Source organism: Manis javanica, chromosome 7 (assembly GCF_040802235.1).
Source record: "Manis javanica isolate MJ-LG chromosome 7, MJ_LKY, whole genome shotgun sequence".
Classification (NCBI taxonomy): Eukaryota; Metazoa; Chordata; class Mammalia; order Pholidota; family Manidae; genus Manis; species Manis javanica.
Window position 1 is genome coordinate 122,581,836 of NC_133162.1, and position 12,823 is coordinate 122,594,658.

Genomic DNA, 12,823 nt, shown 5'->3' on the forward strand with positions numbered 1-12,823 from the left:
ATCAATGGATAACATTAGAAGGAATTTTCTTCCTTAAGGAAAAAAAAAAAAAGCTTATTTATTAAAATCCTAATTAGTCTTCTAAAGTTTCAATTTAAGCAAGAAAATACTTAAATCAAACTTTCTAAATTACAGCATGAAAAAAATGACCTTATGGAAAAAGATAGTAGAAATAACAACATAGGTGAGAAAATGACAAAGCATTCAAAAATGCTCCAGATTATTATATTGATTCACAATGAATGTGAAAAGCCTCTGCTACCCAAAACCAATCAAGTCCCAATGAATTCAGCAGGAAATGACAAAAAGCTTAACTGTCAGAAGACGAAAAATGTAGGGTTTATTTTTTTCACATAGTAAGATAAGAAATCCGAAGGTAGTCATCTGTTGACATTTGTTCAAGTCCTCAACAGTTCTATCAAAAAACCAGGAACTTTCTAACTTTCCATTCTTCAATTCTTAAAATTAATTTTTATCATCAGCTGGTCACAAGAGGGCTGCTGAAGCTCCAGACATCATGTCCACATTCAAAGCAGGAAGAAGTGGGGGTAGAAAAGAGCTACTATAATTATGTATGTCCTTTTATTTAGGACAAACAAAATACTTCTTTGAGGTTCAAAACACCTCCATTTAAGTCTCTTTGGCCAGAAATGTGTTATTTGCATAGGCTTAGCACAAAAACACTGAATATTTTACCTCACACTCACAGATGACTATTCCTCACAGTTTATTTACCATGGAAATTGGGAGGACAATTAGAAGTAAATTCAAAAAGATGAATACTATTTATAGAATCGCTCTGCAGGTGAAATGAGGGAGGAAGATACCTCAGATGAATTGGCCTCATGAAATCATTGAGGTGCCGTGTTTAGTGTTAAAAAAGGATGACCAGTCATGTTATCTATGTTTGTCTAAATGACATGGGACAACTGGATCATAAATGTTAAAAATTACTTAATCATTTATAAGTTTTCAAATACCTAGAAAGAATCCCACTCTACTATAAATTTCTTGTTGGCAGGGGCTGTATCTTAGTCCTCTCTTCAACCCCAGCACTTAACAAAGTGCTGGGGATGTGGCAGGTACTTAATAAATAATAGTCAAATGAGTAAGAAATTCATGATCAGAACAATAGATTTATACCTTAGTACGATTTATACCTTAGTACCATTTAAACATTGCCAAAGAATGCCATTGTCATAGTAACCAAAAGTGTATAAAGGCACAATCTCAGGGATTTATAAATAAAGTGAACAAATAAACATTAAGTAAAAAACCCATATATATATATATTCTAATGGTCCTACATACCAACTTAATGACCAGTTAGAAATCAAAACCAGTATTTTTCCACCTATATGGCACTTTTATATATAATTATATGTACAAGAATGTTTACTGGAGCCCTTTTTGTTATAACACAATGGAAACAACTAAATATTTATGAAAAAAGAGGGGAATGTTTAAATATATAATGGTGTATCCATATTGTAGAATACTTTATAGCCACCAGAATGACTGTGAGAGGTCTATGTGTATAGTTATAGAAAATTGAAGAGAGGGAAAAAATTCAGACTCTTACTTACCTTGATCTCATTTACGAAAAATATACATGAACATTTTGTTCTATATAGTGTATGTAATATCCGTATTTATACAGATGCTATGTAATCTAATAGAAATGTATAGAAATCTACCCGGAATATTAATTACCTCTGGTGAGAAATCTGAGTTGGAAAAGGAAATTTTACTTTTCACCCACATTTTTAAGTAAGTATGTATTATTTTCATAATTAAATAAAAATGGAGGAAAATGAATTATTTAGAAAAAAAAGACCATCATTTTATAGCATTTTTCTGACCTGAGTAGTTGGAAAATTTATGGTAAGTTACTTAATTTTTTACCTTTACTATTTTACCTGTAAAATAGATAAAAGAATTTCCGCCAATTTGTTTCTCTAAAGAAAATTGGAGAAAATTTGTAAAACAACTAACCTTAGCCTGGCATATACTTGACTCTCAGTACATATTAGTCTGTTGTCATTAATTAGTCTCTTATTATTTCTATTTATGTTCTCAATTATTTCTCTTTTTACCTCTATAAGAACAAATAAAATAATTATTCAGTGGCTTATGCCAGACACAAGATAATTCCTACGGTATTGTTAAGCTTTATGAAATGAACTGCCTCCCCTGTTGTTCTAATACGTATTATGAAAAAAATAAAACCCTATTATGATTTGTCCTTTGATGGAACTTAATATTTCTAGGATGATTAATGCTAGGGACATGTTTAAATTTTTAACTTACTTATAAAAAGAACAGATTTTAAGGCTTTATTCTCAGTGCTACCTTCCCTGTTTTTTATTCCTATTCTCTTATGTTACCATGGAAGCAGTATCCATTTTTATGGCTATTTAGTTTAAAATGTTTTTAAGTAGCCTCATAAAAATATTCAAATTTCTCTCTCCTGCTTTTAGACAAAAGTCCTAACAAATGTTAATTAAAAAAAAATCATTTCCACTCAGTTACACTTCTAAAAGAGGTACCTCATTGTCTGTTCTCAGTGATAGATTTCCCATTGTTCCTTGCATAGGAGCTTTGGTAGTTTTTTTTTTTTTTTAAGTTCTTGGAGATAATCAGGAGGAAACTTACATTTCAGTAGTTGTTGGTGATTTTTTTTAAACACTTCAACATTCAAATATCCAGCATATTTTCCTCTCTTCTCCCCCAGCACCTGCATTAATTAGTTTCATTATTTCTGCGATTCCATTTGATGTATGGAAATAATGAGGTTTTTTGACCACATAGGTGAAAGAAGATATTGGCTAGGACAAAGACAGAGCCACTAGTTATAAATGGGATTTAGAAGCACTTAATAAAAGGTATTAGCACTTAATAAACAAGCACTTAATAAAGGGTAAGCGCTTAATAAAAACTAGTCAAGTAAATAGATGACAGAATGCATGGAGGTTTTTGCAGCAGGAATATTGTAAAAACAAGATAGCAAGTGGAGAAATATTAGTAAATTCAACACCTGATCACCTTGAGGTACTTTTTAAAAACTTTAGTAATAAAAGTCTTCTACCTCAAAGAATAATGACAAAATTAGACAGCCCATGCCTGTCTGTTCTTGGAATGCTTTCCTCTCATTAGCATGTAATGTCATGATGATTATAAAACATTTTCAAAGGAATAAAAAGAGGAATTTGATTAAAACTGGAACATAAATTTTTACAACTGAAAGAACTTAAAATTTACTGGTAGAAATTATGGGATGGTCTACTCTGTACTTTTGAAAAGATGACAGATTCCTGGAAGCAGTTCCATGTCCCCTACAATGCTAATTTGCATCTTCATCCCCAACCTCTCTCCTGAGCCCTGGAATCTATTGCCACTTAGTTTTGGGGCATCTTCACAGATATCTCAAACTCAACTGCTTCCAAACTCTACTAATTTTCTTCCCTTTCACACACCATCCAAAATTGAAACACAAAAACACAGTTCATTTCTGAAGTTTTATTGGTCACCAAATCCTGAAATATCTATGAAATTAATGTCCCTTAACTCTTACTTCTAAATCCCATTTACAGCTGAATGCTCTGTCTTTGTCCCAGCCAATATCTTCTTTAACCTATGTGGTCAAAAAACCTCATTATTTCCATACATCACATGGAATCCTATACATACCTTCCATATATGCTACATTAAAATTATAATTTGATTAAAATTTCCAATAACCCTACTGCCCAAAGAATAAAGTAAAAATTCCTTAACTATGATCTTCGAAGCTCCTCATAAGTTCATCCCCATCTGACTTTCCATACTTTGATGTTCTAATAGTTCCTTGTTATCTTGATATCAGATATATGTCTGATCATTTCTGTTCCCGGCATGCTCTATGCATTTTCACATAACTACAGTTTGCTGACATTTTTCTCTTTAATTGTACTATCAGGTAACATACTGCTCCATTCACAAACTTAAGACATGCTCACTGTTTAAAACCCAAATAAATTGGCTTCTTTCCCTGCTACCTATCGATTAACAACTTCTTAACCTAAACACAATGTACTTTTAATGAATGTACTATAATTTATTTAATCCATCCCTTATGGTTTAGCATACAATGCTATTTGTGATTTTTCATTGTTACAGAACAGACTCATCAATACCCTTGTAGCTCAAATCTGGTGAGCATTCATATTTAGCTCTTTAGACATAATGTCTAGAAGTAAATCTGATAGATCAAAGGTTATGTAACATTATCAGGCTTGTAATATATACTGATAAATTGTTCTCTTTAAGGTTTCACTAATTTAATAGGACTCGTAGCTAAATTAGGAAGAGGTACTATGATAAACATTTGAAGTACAAAGTACCACCTTTGAGCCTCACAGCAGTCTATAAAATACATAGTGCTTTCTCCTTTTACTCATGAATCTAATGGAAACCCTGAGAGATTACTAACATAATAGAGATGATGAAACCAGTTTGAACCTAAATCTGGCTGACTCCACACAAGTTTTTATTCACTGCATTTGTATCGATTCCCAACCACACTACCCCAGAACTGTAACCACAGTAGCCAGTCCCAATTGGGTATATTTTTTTATGTTTGCCAATTTAGTATAGGAGAAATATTGTATCTTATTTTAAATCATATTTCTAACATTATCAATGCATTTAAGCATTTTTAAAATTGGCATCAATACTCTGTGAATCTACAAGTCATGCTTTCATGTTTTCACTGAAGATTGGGAAGATTCTTTTTTCTCTTGTCCATGTATAAAAACACTTTAATAAGTAAGGTTATTATCTTCTGTCATACATCTTGCAGATATTTTTGACTTGATATTTTGTTTATAATGTGTTTTCATAAACATACTTTTGAACAGTTCCCAATCATTGTTTGCCTTATGCCTCCTCTTTTGGATGTAGGAATACCATTCTTTTTTAATGACATGCTTTCAGATGACTTTTACACCTTTCTGAAGGAGTCAATATCAAAATTGACACAGAGGCCTTAGTCTTACTGGGCATATATTATATCTCCTCAGATATTGACACTCTTTTTATTTAAAATTTGATTAAAATATCTTATCATTGGGTACAAATCAGATTTATATTTATAAAATAACAATTTTACTTTGATATCAAGTATCAGTATAAGATTTTTAAAAATCCAATGGTGAGTGTTTTCCTTTGAATTGCAATATATCTTTAACCAAAAAGAGGGGAGACAAGCACCTCCTCCCCCCTTTTCAATGAGTTCAAGATATTGAACTCATTCCTTGTAAAGACAAAAAATATAAAGTCATGGAAAAATACTCACAGTTTAGCAAATGCATTTATAATGCTTCTCTTTCTCCCTGGAGCCACTCATTTGGAGAGAGCTAGAAAGCAAATGGAAGCATTCCATGTAATTTATTGCAGTAAATGATTCAGAGCCATTTTTCAAGGTAGCAAGCCTTGAGGGAAGCTTATGCTAGCCATTTATTAAAACCCATTTCGGGCCAAGGTGAAGAGGAGATCATTAGGTCTTATGTATACTTTCATACAAAAAATACAAAGTCATGTCTCCTCCTCCTCTAAAATGTGATTATTTATACTTAGGAAGAATCTAAACGTATGACAGGTATATTACAAATTCTGAGAGTAAACAGGCAAAAAACTCTCCTCATTATGTACCTTCTCTTACTGAAAGCTTATTTATTTTAGTAATGCATTCTAATATACTCACAGATTGTAATGAATATATTCATTCAACAGATATGTATTCATTTTAAAGTTTGCATTTTTATAAGTACTATGATTACTTAGCAGTCATTTCTATACTACTTTGGTCTCTTTTAGCAGCTTGCACAATGGAATTAAAATTCACCAGGGATTTCACAACGTAAATTTGCAAGTGAAATGAAATGGCCTTTGAGGAAAGAAGGAACACGTACCATTCATTAAATGTTTAAGTGAGTCTGATACATGCAAGCTAGAAGAGAAGAGTTCTTATAACTTCTATAGAAGTAAGAATTATTCCAAGACCTTTCAATCTCATTAATGCTTGGCTGGAAGAATTTCCCTGGTCTTTGCTTGGCTTATGTTCCTACCAGGAGACTAAAGTATTGTGAGGCTGGAATGGTAACTTGGCTCAATCATTCATCCAACAGACCTGGTGATGCTTGTCTGTAATAGACACTCCAGGTGATGTCTGTAGGCAAAAATATCCAAAGAAGACAAAATTCCGTATTGACCCAGTTTTTCTGGGGTTCATGGGGTATATCTGTTCAATCTCAACTACATCAATCCGAGAATTAGTTTCCTTCCAAGTAAGTCTTATCAGGATCTGTTTTCATGGGACAAGTCTGGTGTCAACAAAGCTTTTTGGGTCGGTGAATCTGACCCATGTACTGATCAGTGAGTCTCTTAGTGCTGTACTGCTTCACATTTTATTTTCCTAGGGAATCAATCCCCTCAAATTTACCCATAAGGAAGCCCTGATATCACCAGTTCCTAGGTTTCCACCCATTGTTTCCTACTGATTAACATACATTTCTGCTTGAATGACCACTTGTAGTCTCAAACTCAGTGTCTATCATTACATCTTTCCTCCAAAGCCTTTTTCCCTCTGTAGTTTCTTTATTCCACCCTCTTTTACATTTCTCTTTTCTTATCTTTCACCATGCCCTAGATATTGAACACTTGGGTTCTCTCTATGTGTCCTTTTTATCTATTTCTTTTTTTTTTCATTCATTAATAATTCTACTTTCCCAATCTAGGCTGTGATTGTTTCATATTTGAATTACTACAATATATTTCAATATAGTTTTCCTATAACTCCAGCATGTTCCATCTTTATTCCACATTCATTCAATAATGAAGTGAAGACTCCTTCCAAAATACCACTCCCAACTGGAAAAACAAAAATCTTTTAAAAGGTTCCTGATTTTTACAAGAAAATTTAACATTCTTTAATAGTCAAAGTTCTACACCATCTGACCCCTTTCTACCTTGGTCATTTTATTTCCTGTTGCTCACCTATACAAACTCCGAACGTTATCAACTCTATTGAGTATAGCCTTCCTAGACATTTTAAAAATTGTTATTATGATCCATTTGGATTTTTTTTAAATCATGTTTTTGCCTCACACCCACCTGTCATGACCTTTCTCCACTTTTCTAACTATGTAAATTCTAGTTTACATAGTCCTGTCGTCTACATAGTTTATCTCCTTCCATGTCAAAGCTCACTCTTTTCCATATGGTATTATATTTTTTCTGCTTTTGATCTACACTAATATTTCCTTCTGAATTCACAGTATGCTTATCATTTATCTCATTTTTTAAATTTATATACTGTCTCTTTTTTTTCCCTTATTCTCTAACCCTTATGTTGTCATTTGTTTATTCATTGTATCTCCAAAAATAAATTTTAAACATTTCTTGAAAGCTAGAATGAATTATTTTCCCTATAGTAATAAGTCCTATCAAAAGAATGAATGAGTAAACAAATACATACAAAAATTTCAAAGTTACTCAAGAACCTGCTGTTATCAGAGGAATAGCTTCAACATTTTTGGAAAAACCACAAAAAGGAAAATCTTCTAGAGGATAAAATTGTTTCTATGGAAACACCTAGATTTGGGGCTGTAGGAGGTTGAAAGACACCCCCCCAAATGTTACCTTCTGTGGTAAAAATGATTTTGCAGGGGTAATTAAATTGAGGCTCTTGAGATGGGGAGTTTCTCCTGGATTATCTGATTGGCCTGAAATGCAACCACATGTATCCTTGAGAGAGGGAAGTGGAGAGAGATTTGACGCAGAAGAGGAGAAGGCAGTGTGGCCATGGGGACAGAGGCAGGAGTGATGCGGCCGTGAGGGACGGAGTAGGCAGTCGCCAGAAGCTGAAAGCTAAGGCGAGGAGCAGATTCCCCTGCAGAGCCTCCGGAGGGAGGGCTGCCGTGTTGGCACCTTGACTTCAACTCAGTAAAACTTATGTTAGACTTCTGGCGCCTAGAACTGTGAGAGAATTAAATTTCCATTGCTTGAAGCCACGAATCATGCAGTAATTTGATTCAGCCGCCACAGGAAATGAATCTAGGAGCTCACAAAGAAAGCTCCAGAAATAGTCTAGCTAGCTCAGTATTCATAAGCAATTCACCCCTTTGGAAAAGAGGTCTAATATGCTAAACGTTTCTCAAAGTTGGAAACATATTATTTCATCTTGCTGCTTCAAGAAATGAAGTGCTAACTCCCTCATTGTAAATTATACTGGTTCTTCAACAATACTTACATTAAAAAAAATTATACTGGTTCTATAGATGCTTTAATTATAGAAACTTTATTTTTGGAGATTTTTTACTCTGATTTTCTATATTCTCTTTGCTATTTTAATGTAATTGTAGTAAATAAACCCGCCAAGCCCTAAATCCTATATTAATAAAAATTTTAAAATATAAAATTAAAAAGTGACTACTTAAAATAATAAATGATAGTAGTCTTTTCAGCCAATAGTTCATAAATTCTGCAGAGGAGTTTTAAGAATTGTTTTAAATTGTGTTTTTCAAATCTTAATTTCAGAACTGAGTAAACAATGACAAATAACATTTTTTTAATTCAAATAAATTACCTTTTTATTTATAGTAAATGAACATCTATAAGGGTTTGAGTTTATGAGGACTTGTAGGAATTTAAACTTATGATCATCTGCCTAGTTTTGCCCTGTCAGGGTGTTTTCTGGCACAGAAACAAGTCAGATCTGTTGTGTTCAGCCCTTCGGTTTCCCTGGTAGGAGTTACTTAGAGATTGTGAAACTGTTTTCTCAAGAATTCCTTAAAAAGTTGCTCCAATACTAGCTGTTTGTAGAATTATCTTTTTTTCTAAGGGTACAGTCTAATTTTGTGTATTTCTGCATAATGATAGTTAATATCTATCACATAATGACATTTTCTCAAAAGCTATGGAAAAATTGGCCATGCAAGTCTACCTAGAGAACACGTTTACTACTTTATTGTGTTTAGAGTTAATTCCTTGAAATCCTGCATTCATTTAAATAAACCATACCTTTGACTCTGAGCCTTCTAGCTAATAAGTACAAAATCAGTTATGTGATGCCTGTGCCAATAATATAAAAACAAGCCAGCTTCAAAAAGATTCATCTATTCCTGGTGTCAAGAAGATACATATTTCTACTGTGATTCCTGATCCGAAAGCAGTATGTGGAAAAGGAGTGAGAGGCACAGCAAAGAGGGGGGCAGGCTACACTTCGAGGGGACAAAAGTCTCTAAGAAGACATCTTAGGAAATGATGATGATACCGAAGTATGTCAGTGCACATGGCAGGACAAAATAAATCTTTAAGCCATCAATCAATCAATTAATTATAGTGTACCATCAGAGCAGCCCATGCTCCAAAGAGCCTAAAATTAAATTTCCGTAAGGCTTACATTTTAAAATACTTTAAGCTCTTCGGTAAAGTTCACATTTATCTGTTTTCACTTTATTAATGGGATTCCCAGAATACTTTTTAAAACCTCTCTCAAGAAGTAAAGTATGACACATTCTCATAAAATAGAAAGCTTAATACTGCCCTAGTTTAATAAAGCTGCAACACACACACACACACACACACACGCGCGCGCGCGCACACACACACACACACACACACACACACGCACACAGAAGTATGTGTACTTCCTTATCTCACACCACCAATGTTCTTACTTAGAAGGGGAGAAGGGGAGGCTGTTAACAAAAAAAAAAATCTAAAGGAACAGTGTTCCGCTACGAGCAACGTCAGTCAGCTTCCTCAGTTCTCCAATTTATCTCCTCTGGAACTCCTGTTAGTTAGAGATGGACTCCAAGCTTTCTGCTACCCTTTCCAGGGTAGGCTTGTCTCCATTAAAATTTTAGTCCCAGCAGAATTTTTCTGCTCTGTACTTTTCCACTCTTTACATTCCTTTTTCCATTTTATCTTTGAGTGCTTTTCTCCTGTCTTACGCCTAAATCTTCTTGACTTAATACCATACTTTCCACCATTACTCTGAACTGCCTCCTTGTTCAAGTAATCTTCCTGACAACATTTTAATATATTTAATTGTTTTTAAGAAATTTTCATTGTTATAAGTGCATGAATCTACTAGATGGGAATAATATGAAGGTGCTTTGAAATGATCTCTTTCCCCCCTTAGAACATGTATGTGACTAGATTTCACTGAGGACGTAAATAATTATATCACATTGCCATTTGAAGTACTTTGTAATGAAATAATTTTGTTTTGTCTTAATCTACTAGTGAAAAACACTCTATTAGTTTCTAAGTAAGATATAATGTCTATGATTTCTAAATCACGAGTGTTGGCTAGCCCACTTTTATATTCACCAGAAGTCAGGCAGAGTCCATTCTTGGGATTATTTGTTTTGTTGTGCCTATGTTATTTCTCACCTTACTGTGTTCCCAGTGCCATCCTAGTGACTAAATTTTTATAGTATTGGAAGAAAGTGACACATGTATTTTTTTCTTTTAAACATGAACACTTTGCTTTTCTTTAAAGGAAAGATAGCACAGTGAAGCCTAAGTAACAGAAAACTAGACAAGAAATTTATGTGCAACTTTTTCGCTAACCAATGTCAGGAAGAGGAACATAAAGTTTGGAAAAAGGAAGAGTCTATAAAATCTGTAAGCCAAATAAAATGTCAGGTATAATATTTTTATAGCATCAAGATTTTGAATGTATTCTTTTAAACCTCATCAATTCTGAAAGGGAGTCATCATATATAAGATATTACTGAAGATAACCCAACGTGAGGTGACTAATCAAAGGTGAGTTTATATACTTCCTGGCAGAAAACTTTGTTTACAATTAATTATGTATCCCAAATATATTTTATCTTGTGTTAGAAATGTAGGCATAACAATAGTGACAAGATATCCATAAAACATCTTCCATGATTTAATATCCCTAATCATATGTTCTTTGTGTCAAGTAAGGGATTATATCTGAAATATCATAATAATGTCATCACTTTTCTGTATAAACTCTGAAGAACCATTCTAATTTTTATTAGGTAATTCTCCTAGTTAATAATGTATTTTCACTATTAAAAGCTATCCTTTTTATTTATATAGAAGAATACTAATATTTCTCCTTGGCATAAAACAATATTTTTCTATGATTAATTGCATCCAACATTAAATTGTAACAGATCAGAAGTAAGAGTTGTATTAGTTATTAATACTTTTTAAGCTCTTAAAGGTTAGAGCATGAATTCTTGATCCCACAGCCTATAACAGTGAAGGGGTGGCAACTATTATGCATTGAATTCTACTCCTATAGTAGACATTCACGAGGTTCTTTAAATACACACATACACACACACATGCACACATACATAATTTGATTCTCACAGACTGCTCTGTGGCTATCTTATTAGTCTCTGCTCGGGCTTCTATAATGCAATATCACAGACTAGGTGGCTTAAACAAAAAATATTTATTGTCTCATATTTCTAGAGACTGGAAGTCCAAAATCAGAGTGCTAGCATGCTTGGGTTTTGGCGAGGATCCACTTCCTGGTGTGCATACTGTTGCTTTCTAGCTTTGTCTCCACAGGCAGGGAGAGAGCAGCGCTGGTCTCTCCCTGTTATAAGGTCACTAATCCCATTTATGTGGGGTCCACCCTTATAACCTCATCTAAACCTAATTCCCCAAAACTCCACCTGAAAATACCAAAACATTGGTAGTGAGGGTCAACACATAGATTGAGGGGTGGGGAGGTACAAGAAGAGTCAGTCCTCAGTGTTGGCGATGCGGAAGTCCTGTGTTCTTTGTGGCCCTCAGTTTCTAACACTGTAAACTGGTATGATTGAACTAGATTTCCACCAGTTCTGGTATTCTTGATTCTTAGATAAGCCAGAGTAGAAGGTCCAGACAATTTGTGCAATCTTTGGTCCAAAAACAAAAGGACATTAATTTAGAAAGCTTGAATTTAGGGGAAAAAAAAGACAGAAAAGGTATTTTTTTAGAAAATGTCTCAGGATGGTGTGAAACTTTCTAGCAACCTGTCAGTCACCAAAAACTAGTAATTTAAAGTAAACACCCTATACATTAGGAATTCATATATGTATGCATGTGTGTTTGTGTGTGTATGCTGTATACATATATATATATATGCTATACATATATGAATATGTATATGTATAGGTCCAACAATATATGTGCACAAGAGGAATACAAAAAAATATATATTTAAAACTCAAACTCTCTTTTGGATATAAGGAAATTAGTGAATATGCTGTTTGTTACCTGACATAGAGTCCTAACCTGAGTACTGCTAAGAGAATTCATGCTGCACTGAGCATTGGGAAGAGTTGTTTATCTCCTGAGAAACAGGTTTTTCTTTTCTTTTTTACTGCCAAGTACATAGCTCACCCAGAGAAAATTAATATGGTGACTCATACTGGATTCTTTTTATTACATTACCATTGCTTATGCTGAAGGATTTTTCTCTTCTTTCTTACTGGGGGTGTGTATGCAAATTTACACGTGTAAAATTACATATATATATATCTGTAAAATTCTGCTTAAACCAATTTCCTCTTTTTAATAAGATGAAATATAAATAAATAAATCAGCATACCATCTCTACATCCAATCTCAGTGGTAATACAAAACCATTCTTGAAACAAGAACTATTTGTACTGCTGTCCAGGAAGCATTCAGAAAAAGGTCTGACAAGGACAGGAATAGGTCTGAAAGGCTGTGTGAGCAGAGAATGGAGTGTGTGCAAGCACAGCAAGAATACTCGCCCCAGTGAAGGGGAAGACCT

The 12,823-nt window shown here is 33.7% G+C and overlaps 1 protein-coding gene across 6 annotated transcripts in view; it reads left to right on the forward strand.

The window, feature by feature from the left end:
- The window catches only part of GALNT13 (polypeptide N-acetylgalactosaminyltransferase 13), a 494,477-nt gene that overhangs the window by 451,841 nt on the left and 29,813 nt on the right, over positions 1–12,823 (forward strand). The window lies entirely within an intron of this gene.